This window comes from Bubalus bubalis, chromosome 3 (assembly GCF_019923935.1).
Source record: "Bubalus bubalis isolate 160015118507 breed Murrah chromosome 3, NDDB_SH_1, whole genome shotgun sequence".
Classification (NCBI taxonomy): Eukaryota; Metazoa; Chordata; class Mammalia; order Artiodactyla; family Bovidae; genus Bubalus; species Bubalus bubalis.
Window position 1 is genome coordinate 138,201,325 of NC_059159.1, and position 23,184 is coordinate 138,224,508.

The following is a 23,184-nucleotide window of genomic DNA, read 5'->3' on the forward strand; positions in this document are numbered from 1 at the left end:
CTTCACAGTAGGGAGGAACAAATTATTTTAAACATCTTATTTCAGAGGCCTGAGGTCATCAAGAAGAAAAATCAGCTGCAACACAAAACAAAGAAGCCCCAAATCCTGAATAGCTCAGAATCATGTTACCGATAAGTATTTTAAGCAGACACAATGCTGGACCCAGCAACCAGCTCTCTCCACACCATGAGTGAAGGTCACTTTGACATGCCAACACCACGGCAGCCTCTGATGTTACCAAACATGATGCCCTTGAAGCTGCTTAAGGAATATCAGGAAGCATCACTTTATACACCAGAAGTTTAGATAGATAGATGGTAAGAGGGGTGCCACTGAGTATCCATCAAGATGTTGGGGAGTCCTCACTTATGGGGCACCCTCTCTCTGCTAGATACTGGAGACAAAAGAAGAGGAGGAAACTTACCATCAGTCAAGCACTTACACCTCAGTTTATCTCATTTGCAGGATCCAGTAAGCCTCAGGATTCTGTATTATCCCTATTGTTTGATGTAAATACATAGCCATGAAGTTGAATTATGAGCTAGTATTGTTGAGGGTTCACTAAGTGCCAGAGTTTCCATAAGCCATCATTACTACCCCATTTACAGACAAGAAATCTGGGGCCTGGGATGTTAAAGAACTTGCCAAAGAAATGGCAAAGTAAAGAAATGGTGACGCCAGCTTTCTATGCAATACTAGTGCAGAGGCCCTTAACCTTGGACTTGTGGCTTCCCCACTGGCCAGTTCACTCTAAAATGTATTATTCTCCTCGCTGAACACTCCCTACCTTCCTAGGAACTAGAGAATTGAGTGTCCAGTCATCAGGTTCCAGTCTAGGGTTTCAGATCTTTGCATTCTTTAAAGAAAAATGGGGTCTCCTGGCTATTTTTTTTTAATTTTTTAATTTTATTTTTAAACTTTACAATATTGTATTAGTTTTGCCAAATATCGAAATGAATCCGCCACAGGTATACATGTGTTCCCCATCCTGAACCCTCCTCCCTCCTCCCTCCCCATACCATCCCTCTGGGTTGTCCCAGTGCACCAGCCCCAAGCATCCAGTATCGTGCATCGAACCTGGACTGGCAACTCGTTTCATACATGATATTATACATGTTTCAATGCCATTCTCCCAAATCTTCCCACCCTCTCCCTCTCCAACAGAGTCTATTTAAATCTAATTCTTCTAAATGAAGAATCTTCCAGAAAACCATGCATTCATCCATGAGCTGTTGCACAATCAAACTGATATAGCAAATTTCTTTGTTTCTGGCCAGAATCCCACCAACCTATGTTGGGAACCCTGGTTAACTCCTTTTTCCCTTATTTTTTGTGGTAAAATATACATAACATCTGGTCCCATCACTTCATGGCAAATAGATGGGGAAACAATGGAAACAGCGAGAGACTTTTTTTTCTTGGGTTCCAAAATCACTGCAGATGGTGACTGCAGCCATGAAATTAAAAGAAGCCTGCTCCTTGAAAGAAAAGCTATGACCAACCTAGACAGCATATTCAAAAGCAGAGACATTACTTTGCCAACAAAGGTCCATCTAGTCAAAGCTATGGTTTTTACAGTAGTCATGTATGGATGTGAGAGCCAGACTATAAAGAAAGTTGAGCACCAAAGAATTGATGCTTTTGAACTGTGGTGTTGGAGAAGACTCTTTAGTCTCTTGTACTGCAAGGAGATCCAACCAGTCTGTCCTAAACGAAATCAGTCCTGAATATCCATTGGAAGGACTGATGCTGAAGCTGAAACTCCAATACTTTGGCCATCTGATGTGAAGAACCAACTCATTGGAAAAGACCCTGATGCTGGGAAAGACTGAAGGCAGGAGGAGAAGGGGATGACAGAGGATGAGATGGTTGGATGGTATCACTGACTTGATGGACATGAATTTGAGTAAACTCTGGGAGTTGGTGATGGGCAGGGAAGCCTGGCGTGCTGCAGTCCATGAGGTTGCAAAGAGTCGGACATGACTGAGCGACTGAACTGAACTGATACATAACATGGGCCTTCCCAGGTGCTGCTAGTGGTAAAGAATATGCCTGCCAGTATGGGAGACATAAGAGATGTGGATTCAATCCCTGGATCGGGAAGATCCCCAGATCAGGAAGATCCCCCTGGAGGAGGGTGTGGCAAGCCATTCCAGTATTCTACCCTGTAGAATCCCAACAAAGGAGCCTGGTGGGCTACAGTCCATAGGGTCACAAAGAGTCAGTCATGACTGAATCAAGTTGGCATGCACGCATGCATACATAACATAAAATTCACCATCCTAACCATTTTTAAGTGTACAGTTTGGCGTATTAAACACACTTACAGTGGTGTGCTACCATCACCACCATCCATCTCTAGAATTCTTTTCATCTTGTAAAATTTAAACTCTATACCTATTAAACATTAACTTTCATTTCCCCCTTTCTCCCAGCCCTTGGAAACCACCACTGTACTTTTGGTTATCTCCTTCTAATCAGAAATTATGCTTGGACTTTACACAGTTAAAATTGAACAATGAGAAAGGTATTGATTATACCACTTACTAGCTACAAAATGTTTACTTTTTGTCTCTGTTTTACAACTATAAAATGAGAATAGTAATTGTACCTACCTTGTAAGTTTGTTGTGAAGATTTTAAAAATTAATAAATGTAAGTTGCTTAAACAGTGCGTGTCATGTGAAAAATATTCAGTGAATGCTTGTTTGCATTGAAATTGTCATTGTTATTTAATAAGTACAGTTTAATTGGGAGACCATATTTTTTGATATATGGGACACATGAAAAGAATAATAAAAGGGGCCTCTGGTGATTTAATTACTTTTCTAGAAATAAATACATAGCATAATTTAGAACTAAGGCACGAAAACAAATAATAGCAGCCTGAGATCAATACCTACTGCTATCGTTTCACAGAGGAGGATACAGTCATTTTGTCAACAGAGTCTGAAATGTAAATAAGTTATCCACATGCTCCTTGCTGGGCATTCTTTAAACTCCTTAGCCCTTCTCTGCCTAATTTCAACCTATCTTCCTACCATCTCACTGCCTCCAGGGATGACAGGCAAATTTCATTTTGTGTGCTCACAAAAGTTGATGGTAATCTCCCAGAGTTGTGAGGAGAACTCAAGATTGGGTGAAGGTTTGGGGAGAATGAGTGTCATGATGGATTGGTTATGTCTGCCATTCATGATGGATTGGCTATGTCTCCCATGGAAGGGGAGGGAACATTTAAGGCCTGCCTGTGAGGTATTTACCATCTGTGGTCTACATAAATTATTTACTATAAATGATCTGGCCTTCTCATTGTCCTACATAATATGCCCAGCAGTTTCTGATCAGCTCCTATCTTCCTCTTCCTCTGCTGCCACTGCTAAGTCGCTTCAGTCGTGTCCGACTCTGTGCGACCCCATAGATGGCAGCCCACCAGGCTCCCCCGTCCCTGGGATTCTCCAGGCAAGAACACTGGAGTGGGTTGCCATTTCCTTCTCCAATGCATGAAAGTGAAAAGTGAAAGTGAAGTTACTCAGTCATGTCCGACTCTTAGCGACCCCATGGACTGCAGCCCACCAGGCTCCTCCGTCCATGGGATTTTCCAGGCAAGAGTACTGGAGTGGGGTGCCATTGCCTTCTCCCCTCTTCCTCTCAGCCTACTCATATCCTGCCCTTGTTTCTCAATTACCTTTGTCTAAAATTTAACTACTACATACATTTCCAAAACAACTATTCTTCCCCAATAGGATAGTCATAGGGTATAGAGTTCTAAGAAAAATAAGCTAGAAGTAATCATGCTTTAAGGAATTTTAGGGAATCATTTCTTCAAAGAGGGTCATGCTCAATTTATTGGTATGCACTGAAGTTTAAAGGCTTCCATGCTGACTCATGGTAAAGAATCTGCCTGGGTTCCATCCCTAGATCGGGAGACCTGGGTTTGATCCCTGGATCGGGAAGATCCCCTGGAGAAGGGAATGGCTCTCCACTCTAGTATTCTTGCCTGGAGAATTCCATGGACAGAGGATCCTGCCGGGCTACCGTCCATGGGATCATAGAGTCAGATACAACTGAGTGACTAACACTTTCACTAAAATTTAAAAACCTGACTGGCCCATGGCCTAGCAATTCCTTCACTCTAATTTGGCCATGTGAATGAAGAGGAATGAAACAAGGATTTTCACTGCAATATTATATAAAATTACAAAATATTAGAAATAACATTAATAGCCATAATCAGGAAAATGGGTAAATAAAATCTGGGAGATTCTGTGGCAGTCTTTTCTAGGAAGTAGATCTTTATATGCAACATGGTTGAATCCCCAAGGCAGAGTATAGGATGAAAAAAGTGAACTGCAAAATTTATAACCATGACCAGAGTTAGTCCCCAAATTGTGCACAGGGAAGCACAGCCACAATAGACATCTGCTGGACTCCGTGCAAACCCTGAGCTCAAGGAGGTCCACAGTCCCAATATTAGCACCCACTAAATTCCTTTTAATGTCATACTTTTTCCAAAGTTGGGTTTCCTGTGGTTGCTGTGATAAAAAAATAAAAAGAAACAAGTCCTGTGCAAATTAGGAATTTGGTGTGGAACAGGGAACGAGTGTGGCAGTGTCTGATCTGATCCCAGTGTTTGAGAGCCATGAAGTGTCCAACAGGTACATACTGCCGGTTAGTAGGTAATTATGGTTAAGAATGAACTGGATACTATTTTCACGTGTGTAATGTTTTGAATGGCTACTAAGGCCATAATGGCTATGTTAGGACATAAATACTTATTAAGTTGTTTGGATCTCTCTCTCTCTAGATGGAACTGTTAAATATTCTTTTGACCTAGAGCACCATGAAATAATTACTAAACCAAGCCATAAACCAAGACAATTCGAGACCCTCTGAACTATGATTGGAGAAGACACTGGCACCCCACTCCAGTATTCTTGCCTGGAAAATCCCATGGACGGAGGAGCCTGGTGGGCTGCTGTCCATGGGGTTGCGCAGAGTCACACACGACTGAAGCGACTTAGCAGCAGCAGCTGAACTATAGTATCATATGATTAATGTGTTCTCTTTTTAAAATAAAAAGTACAAAATAGTACCATATATTTTCAAAGAAGACTTAACAAGCATCTAAATGTATTTTTAAACATCTGAAATGATACTAAACTGATCCAGTGAGGTGGGTTACAGGGAGAGAACAGGAATTTAGGGTTGTCAGTCAAAGAAAACCATGAAACCACAACTTCCATGAAGCTTTAACTTAAATTTTCACATGCATTTGTACAGTACATGTCTATTTAAAAATCAGTTGAAAAGAAATAGCTAAACTCTATCCAGAAAATGGTTCACAGTAAAGAATTCGCCTGCAATGCAGGAGACTTGCTGGAGACATGGGTTCGATTCCTGGGTTGGGAAGATCCACTGGAGAAGGAAATGGCAACCCTCCCCAGTATTCTCACCTGGGGAATCCCATGCACAAAGGAACCTGACGGGCTACAGTCCATAGGGTTGCAAAGAGTCAGACAAGAACCAAACAACATCATCCAGAGAATAAAAGTGGATTTCATGTAGTTTAGACTCAAGAGGAAGAATCTCATACATAACAGGCCAATGCCAAATCTAGCCAGGAACCCAGGGTTGACTCAAGAGCCAGCAGGCCTGGATTCAGAAGCCAGCTCTGCCACTTAATAGTGAGTGGTGTGACCTCCATCAGGTTCCTCTGTTTCCTCAGTTATAGCATCATATGAGGTTTAAGTGGGTTAACTCACTTAGAAGCTCTAAGAACAGAGTTTGGATCATAGTGAAGGCTGAATAAACACCAGCTGTTCCCTCCAATCTTCCTCCCGTTCACTGAGAGAGATTCTTAAGTTGGTGACATGGGCCCTCTCGGTGAGACCATATTTGTCACTTTCTTCTCTCCCTTCCCACCCCACCTGCCTTCTGTGCTACATAAACAGATAATTCGCCTTCACTTTTTCATTCTTCCTTTTAGAGGTAGGAGTTGGACAATGATATAGTCTGTACTATACCAACATCTCCTGCTGAGATTGCATGTACAGATGGATTACACGCCCATGAGAAAATAACAACCATGTTGTGGTATGCTTGGTAATTAGATGTAAGGCTTAGAACATTTATCACATTGCTATTTTCCCTTCAATTGCTACTTAGAATATATGTGATCTTTTAAAGTCTGTTTCCTTGCTGAAAACTGATATTCCTAGAGAGAGGAAGCAACGAAAACCTGCCAACCAAATATCTGAATTTGTGGCTGAAACCTTCATTTCCTCAAATCTTATTTAGAATAAAAATTTCAAAGACTAAGGAAGGTAATACCCAATCATTGATTCTACTTACTGAGCTTCGACAGAAAGATGAACCAGAGGAGGCATCCTTAGCATGATTCGAAGGTATTAGGAAGATGTCTACAGGAAGAGTATCTGAAGGCTCAGCCCAGGTTCCCTTTCCCTTTAGTTATACAGCAGTTAACTTTTTTTTTTTTTTAAAGAAGGCTGCCCTCAGGTTACTGGAATCCATTGCAGGGTGAAGAATGACTATCCCACACACGCCCACCTCCACCATCCCACAGCAAGTCAGCTCATAACTAATAATGGATGCTTTTGAAGTGTGGTTCTGGAGAAGACTCTCAAGAGTCCCGTGGACTGCAAGGAGATCAAACCAGTCCATCCTAAAGGAAATCAACCCTGAATATCCATTGGAAGGACTGATGCTGAAGCTCCAATACTTTGGCCACCTGATGCAAAGAGCTGACTCATTGGAAAAGGCCCTGATGCTGGGAAAGATGGAAGGCAGGAGGAGAAGGGGGCAACAGAGGACGAGATGGTTGGATGGCATCACTGACTCAATGGACATGAGTCTGAGCAAACTCCAGGAGATAGTGAAGGACAGGGAAGCCTGCCATGTTGCTGTTCATGGGGTCACAAAGAGTCAGACACAACTGAGTATCTGAACAACAACAACTAAGGACAGATGTGGAAGGATAAATACTCCCTCTTCCCTTGGGCAGGACAACTCAAAGACATGACCTACACTCTTCCTGAACTCCTCTGTGGAACTGAGCCCAAGTTTCTCTCTCTATGACTGCCTAACATCATACCCTGGCACACCCTCCTTCTCTTAATGTCCCAATTCCCTACTCCCCTACAAGTCTCCTTCTGGGAACATTTCCTAATAAAACTGGAATTTTTAATCTCAGGATTTGCTTTCTAGGAACCGAACCTAAGACAGCCTCCCTAACTCTCCAGCCAAAACTGCCCTCCATGGTATTTGAAATTCTCTTCAAGAAGAATTCTCAAATTCTTTTATCCCTTTCACCTTAGGCTTTAGCCCTAGTAGCCTACAAGTTCCCTGTGAAGGGTCCCAATTTAGCACTGTTTTCAGCATTGAAAATCTGACCACATTTCAAGCCAGTTCTTATCTTCTGGGTTGGGGGTAGCAGATTTCAGAACATCTACGATTCCTTTAGCTCTCACATTTTGTATACTATGAATTGAAGCAGATGAGAATGTTGCCAACAAATATTTCTTTCTTTTTAATTTTACTGCTGCATTTAGCTCTAAGAGATAATTTTTCTCTTTCTCATCATAGAAATGGTACATTTCTTTCATACTTTCTAATTCTGGCAAATATGGAGAAAAAGATGGCAAGAATGAGTTAGTGATTTATGACTGAGTAGATTGATTTTCAAATTGGCAGATTTTTTTAAAAAGCTACCAAAAGTAAACAATATAAAAGTTAGCTATCTTCAAATTTGGGCTTCTGTTGAAACTGACCCAGTTTATGATTACAGAATAAATTACACACCTCTCTGTTATTTTTCTCAAAACCCTTGGTTCTCTACACCAAAGTAATCTGTAGACTAGAGAAATGTGTTAAATAACCAATAGGGCTTTAAACAATAATGAATAGACCTTCCCAAACAGGAGATTGTTTTTCTCCTCAATAGTAACCAAATCCCAAATCTGCTCTGAAAAGATGGCCTGATTCTCACATCCCACCTGGACAAAGCCCCAGAGTAACTCAGTCCCTGTGTTAGCTAGCCAATTTATGCCATTTCTAAGCCCTTTGCTGGGGAAAAAAAGAATACCATCAAAATGAAGGCAGCCTTAACAGTGTCCTGGATAAGAAAGTTAGCCTAGGCCTTAGTCATTTCACTCCTGGTAACAATGACTTCCACTCCAGTTTCAGTAAAATCTACAGCAACAAAAATATCTGTAGATCAGGTATACTCAAAAGTTATTGTCCTTTTGTAAGTCAATCTATGTAAAAAAGCCTCCATGGCTTTGTAATGGTGTTTTTTCACTCCATCCATAACTGCTTTTGCTTTCTAGGTTCCTAGGGATGAGCAAAACAGAAGTAACTGCCAAGAGAAGAAACACTGTAGGAAACAGGAGAGCAAAAGCACCTTTTTTACATAAAGAACCAGATTGTAATTATTTTAAGCTTTGTGATCCATATGGTCTCTGTCAGGACTCCAACTCTGCCATTGGAACATAAAAGCAGCCACAGACAACACAGAAATGAATAGAAGTAGCTGTGTTCCAACAAAACTTTATTTACAAAAACAGATGAGTGTCATCCTGACCCTGTGTGCCAACCTCTGCTCTACATCCAAGAAATCCATAGTGTACAAGAAAAAACAAATAGTGGTCTGAAAATATAATAGAGTTTGTAAAAAAAAAAAGTTTATTGATGTGCATTTTAAAGTACATTAAAATACCAAAATGCAATCATAAAGGAAATTATGGGCTTCTTTCCTGTTTGTTACAATGGATTTTACCATTATCAGTACCCAGTTACATACTGTGGAACACTTGCCGTCATATCATATAAATTTAACAATACTATCACCAAACTTTTCTAAAGTTCAAAATTCTCCTAATTGTCGAACTCATGGATCTTTCCAAACTCTTTAAAGCATGGAATAGTAAAAAGCTAAGTTATATATACTGATAACATGGATTAATGCATTTAAACAACAACCCTATGACACAGTTGCTTTTAGTATCCTCATTTCACAGATAAAGAAACTGAGGCACAGGCTAAGGTCAAAGTCATACAAACAGCAGATGGCAGGGACAGGATTTGACCCAGTCTTCCTGTTGTTAAATCTCTTAGCATTTGAGCAATAATGTCCTCTAATCTTCCTTCTTCTTGATATCAGAGATTTCAGTTCATTTCTTTTTATGAATTCTGTAACTACCTATGCTTCTAAAATGTCTCTCTCTCTCTCCCCCCTCATTCTATTCTTTCTTCTCTGTATGTTTCTGGTTAGTCTTCATTGCAGGTTTCTCCTTCTGGACCATCCTTTAAAATATGGACATTTATTCAGCTTTCAGTTTCTCCTCTCAACTTATACTCTCTCCCTTAACACTGCAATCTATTCTTCAGGGCTTTAAAATAGTGAGGAGCTCATTGACTCCCAAAATCTCCATCTGTGACCTAAATTTTTTTAAATTTTAGATCCATTTCATTTTAGGGCCTAAGATTCAGATCTATATTTTCAACTATACTGCAAACCTCTCTGCCTGAACAGCTCATAGTCATCCCAACTCAACATGTCCAAAACTTATCAATCCAATGTTTTTGTACAGTTTATTTGGTAAATGGTTCCATTTGTACTTGGATCCTATGTAAGAAGTCCCAACACTCTGCTAGAAAAGCCATGTGGAAAGGCCCTGAAAACACATGCAGAGGAAGGGGGTCCCCAAGCCCCACCTTCTAGTCACCCCCACTGAAGCACTAGGCACATGAATGAAGATGTCTTGGACACAGACCATACCAACCACCGGCTGAGTGAGCCCAGACAACCCCAGGCAGAGCAGAATTATCCAGCTGAACCCTAATCAAATTCCTGACCCACAAAATCCTGAAATTTAATAAAACTGTGCTGTTTTAAACCAGCAAGTTTTGAAGAGAGTTGTTACATAGCAATAGATCACTAGAACTCTTCCTCCTTCTTATGGACTGAATGTGCCCTCACCCATTATACTCACATGCTCCAACCCTAACCCCAACGTGATGATTCTGGAGGTAAGGCCTTTGGGAAGTAATAAGGTTCAAAAGACGTCATGAGAGTACAACCCACATGATTGGATTAGTGTCCTTATAAGACAACAAAGAAAGACCAGAACTCTCTTGAGCTCTTCCTACTCCACTCCACCATGTAAGGACATAGGAGAAGGCAGCTGTCTGCAAACCAGAAAGACAGTTCTTACCAGGAAACAAACCCATCAGTACCATGATCTTGGACTATCCAGCCTCTTAGAACTATGAGAAATAAATGTCCTGCTTAAGCACCTGGTCTATGGTGTTTTCTTGCAGCAGTCCAAGATGCCTAAGACACTCTCATTATTACCTCCATCCATATAATACATAATTACAATTGAACTTTGAAAGATATCTATCTGCTGGAGCAAAAATGAATAAGAAATATGTCTACTTTAAATTGTCATTTCCTAATCTATACTGCTTTTATTTACTAAGTTATACACTATACTCACACTTACATTGCAGTCTATTCTCAGCTGAACTTAAAAACTGCCTTTAAAATTACTTCCAAACCTGCTTGTGTACATTTAGCTCTAAATTTCTTGCCACTGGAAGTCTCTAGTGAGTGATTTTCTTTATAATTATGGCACTTAAATCTTATTCCCCAAATTAATTTATATCTTCATCTGAATCAAACCCAGGAGGTTCCCACTACAGAGGAGAAAAACTGTCCTACATTGGATATCTTCCCATTTTTTCTAACCAAACAGAGATAACATGGTATTTCCCAGCCCTACTTATTTTTTTGTCTGCATTTTTAAAAAATTTCAAGTGTACAACATAGTGATTCAATAATTTTATACACTACAAAAATATCACCATGGTAAGTCTGGTTACCATCTGTCACCATACAAACTTATGGCAATATTATTAACTATATTCTCCATACTGTACATTATATTCCCATAGTTTATTTTATAACCAGAAGTTTGTACCTCTTAATCTCCCTCATTTATTTCACTCATCCTCCCACCATCTCCTCTCTAGCAAACACTAGTTCATTCTCTGTATCTATGGGTTTATTTTGGTTTTGTTTTTTAGATTCTACAATAAGTGAGATCAAGTTCTATTTGTCTTCCTCTGACTAATTCCATTTAACTTAATACCTTTTAGATCCATCCATATTGTTGCAAATGACAAGATTTCATTTTTTAATTTTATATATATATATAAAATCACATCTTTATCCATTCATCTGTTGGTGGACACTTAGGTTGCTTTCATATCTTGGCTTCTGTAAATAGTGCTTCAATGAACACTGGAGTATATATATCTTTTCAAATTAGTGTTTTTGTTTTCTTTAAGTAAATATCCACAAGTGAAATTGTCGAATCATATGGCAACCTCGCTTTTAACTTTCTGAGGAATCTCTAGTGTTTTCCATAGTGGCTGCACCGGTATACATGTCCACCAAAAGTGCATGAGATTCCTTCTTCCATATCCCCACCAACAATTTGTGTTTGTTATCTTTTTGATTACAGTCATTTCGACAGATGTGAGGTGATGTCTCACTGTGGTTTCAATTTGCATTTCTCTGATAATTAATGATTTTGAGTAGCTTTTCATGTGCCTGTTGGCCATCTGTATGCATTCCTTGGAAAGATGTCTATTCAGGTCCTCTGCTCACTTTTTAATCTGGTTTGTTTTTCTGATGTTGAGCTGTATGAGTTCTTTGTATATCTTGGATATTATCTCCTTATTGGATATCTTTGCAAACATATGCTCCAATTCAGTAGGCTGCATTTCACTGACAGTTTACTTCACTGTGCAAAAAATTTTTAGTTTAATACAATCCCATTTGTTTATTTTTGCTTTTGTTTCCCTTGATTGAAGAGATACATCCAAAAAATATTGCTCAGATTGATGCCAAAGAGCATACTGCCTATGTTTTCTTCTAGGAGTTTTATGGTTTCAGGTCTTACATTTAAGTCTTTAATCCATTTTGAATTTATTTTTGTGTATGGTGTGAAAAAGTAGGAGAGTTTGATTCCTTTGCATGTAGCTAATTTTCCCAATACCATTTATTGAAGAGTCTATATTTTACCCATTGTATATGGTTGCCTCGTTTGTTATAGATTAATTTACCATATAAATGTGGGTTTATTTCTGGGATCTCCAATCTGTTCCATTGATCTATGTGTCTGTTTTCATGTCAGTACCATACTGTTTTGATTATTATAGCTTTATAATATAATTTGAAATTAGAACATGATATCTCCAGCTTTGTTCTTTCTTGAGATTATTTTAGCTATTCAGGGTCTTTTGATTCTATACAAATTTTAAAATTACTTGTTCTAATTCTGTATAAAATGTAATTTGTTTTTTGATAGGGACTGTGCTGAATCTGTAGATTACCTTGGGAAGAATGGTCATTTTAACAATGTCAGTTCTTCTAATCCATGATAACACTATAACTTTCCATTTGTTTGTATTGTTGTCAATTTCTTTCATTGATGTCTTAGTTTTCTGAGTGTAGGTATTTTAGCTTTTAATTTTTTCTCTGTATTTAATACTGTTCAATGCAATTGTCAATTGGATTTTTTTCTTAATTTCTCTTTCTGATAGTTTATTGTTAGTATAAAATAACACACCAGATTTCTGTATGTTAATTTTGTATCCTCCAATTTTAAAGAATTCATTTATTAGTTCTAATAGTTTTTTGGTGGTGCCTTTGGGATTCTCTATATATAGTATCATGTCATCTGCATTCAGTGACATTTTTCTTCTTCCTTACCATTTTTCTTTGCTTTTATTTCTTTTTCTTGTCCAACTGATGTGCTTAGGACTTGAATAAAAGTGGTGAGAGTGAGTATCCATGTGTTGTTCCTACCCTTAAAGAAAAAGTGTTCAGCTTTTCACTGCTGAGTACAATGTTAGCTATGGGCTTGTCATATAAGGCTTTTATTATGTAAAGTATGTTCTCAATATACCACCTTTCTTAAGAGTTTTTATCATAAATAGAATTGAACTTTTATCAAAGCTTTTTCTGCATTCTTTCTATTAGGATGATCATATAATTTTTATTATTCAATTTATTAATGTGATGTATCACAATGATTTACAGATACTGAAAAATCCTTGCATCCCTGGCATAAAGCCCACTTGATTGTGGTACATGATCCTTTTAATGTATTGTTGAATTTGATTTGCTAGTATTTTGTTGAGGATTTTTGCATCTGTGTTCATCAGTGATACTAGCCTGTAATTTTCTTGTTTCTGGTGACCTTGTCTGGTTTTGGTATCAGGGTGATGCTGGCCTCAGAGAATAAGTTCAGAAACATTCCTTCCTCCTCGATTTCTTGAAATAGTTTGAGAAGAATAAGTGTTAAATGCTTTGTAGAATTCTCCTGAGAAGCCATCTGGTCCTGGACTTGTATTTGTTAGGAGGTTTTTCTTAATTACTGATTCATTTTCATTATTGATAATTGGTATGTTCATATTTTCTATTTTGTACTGATTCAGTGTTGGAAAATTGCACATTTCTAAGAATTTATCCATTTATTCAGGTTGTACATTTTGTTGGCATATAATTGTTCTTCAGTTCAGTTCAGTTGCTCAGTTGTGTCCAACTCTTTCCAACCCCATGAACTGCAGCACGCCAGGCCTCCCTGTCCATCACCAACTGCCGGAGTCTACCCAAACCCATATCCATTGAGTCGGTGATGCCATCCAATCATCTCAACCTCTGTCGTCCCCATCTCCTCCTGCCCTCAATCTTTCCCAGCATCAGGGTCTTTTCCAATGAGTCAGTTCTTCGCATCAGTGGCCAAAGTATTGGAGTTTCAACTTTAGCATCATTCCTTCCAAAGAACACCCAGGGCTGATCTCCTTTACGATGGATTGGTTGGATCTCTTTGCAGTCCAAGGGACTCTCAAGACTCTTCTGCAACACCGCAGTTCAAAAGCATCAATTCTTCAGTGCTCAGCCTTCTTCACAGTCCAACTCTCACATCCATACATGACCACTGGAAAAACCATAGCCTTGACTAGATGGACCTTTGTTGGCAAAGTAATGTCTCTGCTTTTCAATATGCTGTCTAGGCTAGTCATAACTTTCCTTCCAAGGAGTAAGCGTCTTTTAATTTCATGGCTGCAATCATCATCTGCAGTGATTTTGGAGCCCCAAAAATAAAGTCTGACACCGTTTCCACTGTTTCCCTATCTATTTCCGATGAAGTGATAGGACCAGATGCCATGATCTTAGTTTTCTGAATGTTGAGTTTTAAGCCAACCTTTTCACTCTCCTCTTTCGCTTTCATCAAGAGGCTCTTTAGTTCTTCTTCACTTTCTGCCATAAGGGTGGTGTCATCTGCATATCTGAGGTTATTGATATTTCTCCCAGCAATCTTGATTCCAGCTTGTGTTTCTTCCAGTCCAGTGTTTCTCATGATGTACTCTGCATATAAGTTAAATAAGCAGGGTGACAGTATACAGCCTTGACGTATTCCTTTTCCTATTTGGAACCAGTCTGCAGTTCCATGTCCAGTTCTAACTGTTGCTTCCAGACCTGAATACAGGTTTCTCAAGAGGCAGGTCAGGTGGTCTGGTATTCCCATCTCTTTCAGAATTTTCCACAGTTTATTGTGATTCACACAGTCAAAGGCTTTGGCTTAGTCAATAAAGCAGAAATACATGTTTTTCTGGAACTCTCTTGCTTTTTCGATGATCCAGCGGATGTTGGCAATTTGATCTCTAGTTCTTCTGCCTTTTCTAAAACCAGCTTGAACATCTGGAAGTTCACAGTTCATGTATTGCTGAAGCCTGGCTTGGAGAATTTTGAGCATTACTTTACTAGCGTGTGAGATGAGTGCAATTGTGCGGTAGTTTGAGCATTCTTTGGCATTGCTTTTTTTGGGGATTGGAATGAAAACGGACCTTTTCCAGTCCTGTGGCCACTGCTGAGTTTTCCAAATTTGCTGGCATACTGAGTGTAGCACTTTCACAGCATCATCTTTCAGGATTTGAAATAGTTCAACTGGAATTTGATCACTTTCACTAGCTTTGTTCGTAGTGATGCTTTCTGAGGCCCACTTGACTTCACATTCCAGGATGTCTGGCTCTAGGTGAGTGTGAGTGATCACACCATCATGATTATCTGAGTTGTGAAGAATTTTTTGTACAGTTCTTCTGTGTATTCTTGCCATCTCTTCTTAATATTTTCTGCTTCTGTTAGATTCATACCATTTCTGTCCTTTATTAAGCCTATCTTTGCATGAAATGTTCCCTTGGTATCTCTAATTTTCTTGAAGAGATCTCTAGTCTTTCCCATTCTGTTGTTTTCCTCAATTTCTTTGCATTGATCTCTGAGGAAGGCTTTCTTATTTCTCTTTGCTATTCTTTGGAACTCTGCATTCAAATGGGTATATCTTTCTTTTTCTCCTTTGCTTTTCACTTCTCTTCTTTTCACAGCTATTTGTAAGGCCTCCTTAGACAGCCATTTTGCTTTTTGCATTTCTTTTTCTTGGGGATGGTCTTGATTCCTGTCTCCTGTACAATGTCACGAACCTCTGTCCATAGTTCATCAGGCACTCTATCTATCAGATCTAGTCCCTTAAATTTATTTCTCCCTTCCACTGTATAATCATAAGGCATTTGATTTAGGTCATACCTGAATGGTCTAGTGGTTTTCCCTACTTTCTTCAATTTAAGTCTGAATTTGGCAATAAGGAGTTCATGATCTGAGCCACAGTCAGCTCCCGGTCTTGTTTTTGCTGACTGTATAGAGCTTCTCCATCTTTGGCTGAAAAGAATATAATCAATCTGATTTTGGTGTTGACCATCTGGTGATGTCCATGTGTAGAGTCTTCTCTTGTGTTGTTGGAAGAGGGTGTTTGCTATGACCATTGTGTTCTCTTGGAAAAACTCTATTAGCCTTTGCTCTGTTTCATTCCATATTCCAAGACCAAATTTGCCAGTTACTCCGGGTGTTTCTTGACTTCCTACTTTTGCATTCCATTCCCCTATAATGAAGAGGACATCTTTTTTTGGTGTTAGTTCTAAAAGATCTTGTAGGTCTTCATAAAACCGTTCACCTTCAGTTTCTTCAGCGTTACTGGTTGGGGCATAGACTTGGATTACTGTGATATTGAATGGTTTGCCTTGGAAATGAACAGAGATCATTCTGTCGTTTTTGAGATTGCATCCAAGTACTGCATTTCAGACTCTTGTTGACTATGATGGCTACTCCATTTCTTCTAAGGGATTCCTGCCCACAGTAGTAAATATAATGATTATCTGAGTTAAATTCACGCATTCCAGTCCATCTTAGTTCGTTGATTCTTAGAATGTCGATGTTCATCTTTGTCATCTCCTGTTTGACCACTTTCAATTTTCCTTGATTCATGAAACTAACATTCCAGGTTCCTATGCAATACTGCTCTTTACAGCATCGGACCTTGTTTCTATCACCAGTCCATCCACAACTGGGTGTTGTTTTTGCTGTAACTCCATCCCTTCATTCTTTCTGGAGTTATTTCTCCCCTGATCTCCAGTAGCATATTGGGCATCTACCAACCTGGAGAGTTCATCTTTCAGTGTCCTATCTTTTTGCCTTTTCATACTGTTCATGGGGTTCTGAATACTGAAGTCATTTGTCATTCCCTTCTCCAGTGGACCACATTCTGTCAGACCACTCCACCATGACCTGTCCATCTTGGGCAGCCCCACACGGCATGGCTTAGTTTCATTGAGTTAGACAAGGGATGGTCCATGTGATCTGATTGGCTAGTTGTCTGTGATTGTGGTTTCAGTCTGTCTGCCCTCTGATGCCCTCTCTCAGCGCCTACCGTCTTACTTGGGTTTCTCTTACCTTGGACGTAGGGTCTCTCTTCACAGCTGTTCCAGCAAAGCGCAGCCACTGCTCCTTACCTTGGACGTGGGGTGGCTCCTCTCAGCCACCGCCCCTGACCTTGGACATGGCGAGGCTCCTCGCGGCCAGCTCTTATGATCCCTTGTATTTCTATGGTGTCCACTGTAATTTCTTTTCTTTCATTTCTGATTTTACTTATTTAGGCTCTTTCTCTTTTTTTTCTTGATGAGTCTGGTTTATCATCTTTACAAAGAACCAGCTCTTAGTTTCATTAATTTTTTTCATTGTTTTTCTAGTCTTCATTTCATTTACTTCTGCTCTGATGTTTATTTTTTTTTTTCCTTCTTTTAACTTAAAGTTTTGCTTGCCCTTTTGCTAGTTCCTTAGACTTCCCTGGTGGCTCAGACGGTAAAGCGTCTGCCTACAATGCAGGAGGCCCGGGTTCAATCCCTGGGTTGGGAAGATCTCCTGGAGAAGGAAATGGCAACCCACTCCAGTATTCTTGCCTGGAAAAATCCCATGGGTGGTGGAACCTGGTAGGCTACAGTCCATGGGGTCGCAAAGAGTCAGATATGACTGAGTGACTTCACTTTCACTTAGATATTTTAGATTGTTAGATTTTTCCCATTTCGTGAGGCAGGCTTATATCACTATACAATTCCCTCTTGAAACTGTTTTCACTGTGCCCTATAGATTTTGGATCATTCTTTTTCCATTTTTAAATTTCCTCTTTGATTTTTTTCACCGACCCATTGGTTGTTTAGTGGCATATTGTCTAGCCTCTACACATTCATGTTTTTTTTTCCAGTTTTTTCCTGCAGCTGATTTCTAGTCTTACAGTACTGTGGTCAGAAATGGTGCTTGATGATTTCAATCTTCTTAAACTTACTGAGACTTGTTTGGTGGCATACCATGTGATCTATCCTATAGAATGTTCCATGTACACTTGAAAAAATGTGTATGCAGTTGCCATATATGTGTATATGTGTGTGTGTGTGTATACATACATATACTTATATATAGTCCATTGGTCTTGAGTATCGTTTAAGGCCAGTGTTTCCTTATTGATTTTCTGGCTGGATGATCTGTCCATTGATGTAACTGGGGTGTTTAAAGTCCTCTACTATTATTGTGTTACTGTCAATTTATATATATATATATATATATATATATATATATATATATATATCTGTTAATATTTATGTATTTAGGTGCTCCTCTATTGGATGCGTGTGTGTGTGTGTGTGCATGTGTGTGGACTCAGTCACTCAGTTGTCGCTAGACTACTTCATTTGTGGAATTTTCCAGGCAAGAATACTGGAGCAGGTTGCCATTTCCTATTCCAGGGGATCTTCCCAACCCAGGGATCAAACCAACGTCGCTTGTGTCTCCTGCATTGGCAGGTAGATTCTTTACCACCAGTGCCACCTGGGAAGTCCTATATATTTACAATTCTTCTGTCTTCTTCTTGGATTGATCACTTGATCATTACATAATCTCTCTCTTTGTCTCTTCTTATAGTTTTGTTTTAAAACTGTTTTTGTCTGATAAAAGTCTTGCTACTCCAGCTTTATTTTTTTTCATTTCATTTGCACAAATACTTGTTTCCATCCCCTCAATTTCAGTCTGTGTGAGTGTGTTTAGATCTGAAGTGAAACTCTTGTAGACAGGATATATATTGGTCTTATTTTTTTAATCCATTCAGCCACATTGTGTCCTTTGATTAGAGTATCTAGTCCATTTACATTTAATTACTATTTTTAAATTAATTTATTCTTTAATTGAAGGATAATTGTTTTACAGAATTCTGTTGTTTTCTGTAAAACATCAATAAGAATCAGCCATAGGTATACATATGTCCCCTCCCTCTTGAACCTCCCTCCCATCTCCTTCCCCATCCAATCCTTCTAGATTGTTACAGAGACCCTGTTTGAGATCCCTGAGTCATACAGCAAGTGTCCATTGGTGATCTATTTTACATATGGTATTGTAAGTTTCCATGTTACTCTCTTCATACATGTCCCTCTTCCCCTCCCCCTCTGTCCATAAGTCTGTTTTCTATGTCTGTTTCTCCATTGCTGTGCTGGAACTAAATTCATCAGTACGATCTTTCCAGATTCCATATACGTGTGTTAGTATATGACATTTATCTTTCTCTTTCTGATGTACTTTGCTCTGTACAATGAGCTCTAGGTCTGTCCACCTCATTAAAACTGATTCGAATGCATTCCTTTCTTTGGCTGAGTAATATTCCATTATATATATATACCACAGCTTCTTTATCTACTCATCTGTCAATGGACATCTAGGTTGCTTCCATGTTCTAGCTATTATAAATAGTGCTGCAATGAACATTGGGGTACATGTGTCTTTCAATTTTGGTTTCCTCAGGGTACATGCCTAGGAGTGGGATTGCTGGGTCATGTGGTGGTTTTATTCCTAGTTTTTAAAGGAATCTCCATACTGTCTTCCATAGTGGCTGCATCAATTTACATTCCCACCAGCAATGCAAGGGGGTTCCCTTTTCTCCACACCCTCTCCAGCATTTATCTTTTGTAGACTTTTTAATGATGGCCATTCTGACTGGTGTGAGCTGGAATCTCGTTATATTTTTGATTTGCATTTCTCTAATAAGGAGCGATGCTGAGCATCTTTACATGTGTTTGTTAGCCATCTGTATGTCTTCTTTGGAGAAAAGTCAGTTTAGGTCTTTTTCCCACTTTTTATCATTGCAGAGTTGACTATTGTGGGCATGCTCACAGGAAAGGCTGGTACCCAGCACAGTTGGCTGTCAAGCCCTGCTTCATTGGCTGCTGGCCCACTGGTAGGAAGGGCCAGGTCTCAGTACAGCTGACTATGCAGAGTCCTAAAGGGTCCAGCAGCTGGTGTGAGCCTGTAGGTGGGCAGGACTGGGTATCAAGAAATCTGACTGCAGGGTCTGGGGTGGTGGGAGAGGCTGGGTTCTGAGGCACTAGCTGCAGGGCCTAGAGGGTCCCCAGGTTGATGCCAGCCACTGGTGGACAGGTAAGCCCCCAGTGCTAATAGGTTAGAGAAGGGCTCCAAAATGGTACTTGGCAATATATTAATATTGTAGTAGAATATATATATTGTCCTTGTGATAGAATGAGCTTCCCAAGATGGCTTCTACCAGTATCTATGTCCCTAGCAGGAGTCCCAATTGCCTTGGCCTCTCCAGGAGGCTCTCTAAGATCAGCAGCTGGATCTGACCCAGGATCCTTTCAAATTACTGCCCATGTACTGGGATTTGGAGTATATGAGATTTTATACTCATATAAAATGCACTATTTATGAGCAGGATCTGTTTCCTACATCTCTCTGGCTCTCCCATATGTAAGCCCTGCTTATCTTCAAAACAAGATGTTCTAAGGGGACCATCTTCCTGGTGCAAGACTTCCAGTCTGGGAAACCTGGTATGGGGCTCAGGATTTCTTTTTTTTTTTTTTAAGTCTAAAAACAAGTTTTATTTGAAAAAAAATTTTTGAATAAGACTCTAAGGTAAAATATCTACCAAAACAAAGTTGCATACTCTTTAAAGACAACAAAATCTAGACACACAACAGTGTAATACTCACAATATCTAAGATCCAATATAAAATTACCAGATTTGCAAAGATGCAGGAAAATGTGACCCAAACCAGAATAAAATTCAGTCAGTAGAAATAGCCATAAATTCAAAAGACAATGTAATTAGAAGACAGGGATTTCAAAATAGCTGTGAAAGTTCTAGACTCAATATGCCAGCAAATTTAGAAAACTCAGCAGTGGCCACAGGACTGGAAAAGGTCAGCTTTCATTCCAATCCCAAAGAAAGGCAATACCAAAGAATGCTCAAACTACAGCACAATTGCACTCATCTCACACGCTAGTAAAGTAATGCTCAAAATTCTCCAAGCCAGGCTTCAGCAATACGTGAACTGTGAACTTCCAGATGTTCAAGCTGGTTTTAGAAAAGGCAGAGGAACCAGAGATCAAATTGCCAACATCCACTGGATCATCAAAAAGCAAGAGAGTTCCAGAAAAATATCTATTTCTGCTTTATTGACTATGCCAAAGCCTTTGACTGTGTGGATCACAATAAACTGTGGAAAATTCTGAAAGAGATGGGAATACCAGACCACCTGACCTGCCTCTTGAGAAACCCATATGCAGGTCAGGACGCAACAGTTAGAAATGGACATGGAGGGGGAGGAGCCAAGATGGCGGAGGAGTAGGACGGGGAGAACACTTTCTCCCCCACAAATTCATCAAAAGAGCATTTAAACGTCGAGTAAATTCCACAAAACAACTTCTGAATGCCGGCAGAGGACATCAGGCACCCAGAAAAGCAACCCAACTCTTTGAAAGGAGGTAGGAAAAAATATAAAAGACAAAAAAAGAGACAAAAGAGGGAGGGACGGAGTTCCGTCCCGGGAAGGGAGTCTTAAAAAGAGAGAAGTTTCCAAACACCAGGAAACCTTCTCACTGCCAATCTGTGCCGAGCTTTGGAAGCACAGAGGGCAACATAACAGGGAGAAAAAAATAAATAAGCAATTAAAAATTGCAGATTGCGAGCCCTACGGTAACTCCCCCAGTGGAGAAGCAGCGCAGACGCCTGCATACGCCATTAGCAAGCGGGGGCTGGGCAGGGAAGCGCGGAGCTGGCTGCGTAGCTTAGAGTAAGAATCTGGCCCAAATGTCCTGAGCGCTATCTGAGTGAAATAATTTGGGCTAGCAAACCAGACTGTGGGATATCTACCACGCGAAAAGCCAGCCCTAACCTAAGCCACCGCCAGGCCCGCCCACGGAACAAAGGACTGAACAGAGATAGCCGGCTGCAGACCTTCCCCCTCCGGTGACAGGCAGCCAGAGCCAGAAGGGGGCAATCGCAGCCCCAGAGAGACACTATCTATAAAACTGTAAGCAGGCTTCTTTGCTAACTAAAACTTCTTGGGGGTCTGGACGGTCAACATCTGCCTGAGAAGGTGTGCCGGTTTTACACCCAGATAACTGAGTGGCGGGGAGGCGATAAGTCGCAGCATTGGCACTCGCCAAACACCTCATTACCTGAGCTGCTTGGACCTGGGAAGAGCACAAAACGCAGGCCCAACCGAGTCTGTGCCTCTGAGGACTACCCGAGTGCCTGAACCTGAGCGGCTTGGACCTGGGAGGTCAGCCCAGGGCCAGCCTCTGATTGTTCCCGGTGGAACAACCTAGAGCCCGAGCAGTGTGGGCAGGGAGGCTACACACGCCATGAGCAGGGGCAGACCCAGTGTGGCTGAGGCACTGCGAGCGCACGCCAGTGTTATTTGTTTGCAGCATCCCTCCCTCCCTCCCCACAGCGCGACTGAACAAGTGAGCCTAAAAAAAAAAAAAAAAAAAAAGTGTCCTCCACCGTCCCCTTTGTGTCAGGGCGGAAACCAGACACTGAAGAGACCAGCAAACAGAAGAAGCTATAACAGAGGGAAACGCCTTGGACGCTACAGGCCATAGATTAAAACCCTGTGGTTACTACGGACTACATAGGAAGGGGCCTATAGATCTTGAGAAATATAAGTCGGACCAAGGAACTAGCCAAAATGAACTGAACCCACAACACTCACAACAAAACCAGAGAAAGACCTAGATATATTTTTACTATTTTTATGATCAATCTTTCTTTTTTTTAATTAAAAAAAATTTTTTAAGTCCTCTATTGTCCTTTAATTTTCACTTTTATAACCTATTACTTTGCAAAAAAAAAAAAAAAAAAACCCTATTTTTTTTTCTTCTTCAGCAAACTTTGTATATTTTTTGACCGTGTTTTGTTTTATTTTTCTTTTTCTTCTTTTCTTTAACATTGCATTTTTGAAATTCCAAACTCTACTCTAGATTTTTAATTTTAGCCTTTTGGTGTATGTTATCAATTTTGTACCTATAGTTTTTTTTTATAATTTCTGTGACTTTTTTTTCCCTCTGTTTCTTTCTCTTCTTCTTTTATATAACATCATATATCTGCAATTCCAAACTCTACTCAAGATTTTTAATTTATGCTTTTTGGTATTTGATATCAATTTTGTACCTGTATTTTCTTTATAATTTTTGCGACATTGTTTTTGTTGGTTTGTTTGTTTTCTCTCTTTATTTTACTTCTTTTTTTTAACGTTGTATTTTTGAAATTCTAAACTCTACTCTAGATTTTTAATTTTTGCTTTTTGGTATTAGTTATCAATTTTGTACCTGTAGTTTCTTTATAATTTTTGCGACCTTGTTTGTTTTACTTTGTTCATTTTTTCTCTTTATTTTCCTTCTTCTTTTCTTTAACATCGTATTTTT

The 23,184-nt window shown here is 39.7% G+C and overlaps 1 protein-coding gene and 1 non-coding gene across 15 annotated transcripts in view; one reads left to right on the top strand and one right to left on the bottom strand.

Annotated features, from left to right (window-relative positions):
- FRMD3 (FERM domain containing 3) overlaps positions 1 to 23,184 on the bottom strand; it is a 380,275-nt gene that overhangs the window by 143,204 nt on the left and 213,887 nt on the right. The window lies entirely within an intron of this gene.
- On the top strand, positions 17,263 to 17,334 carry TRNAC-ACA. Its single transcript has one exon. It is a non-coding gene; the product is annotated as a tRNA-Cys (tRNA).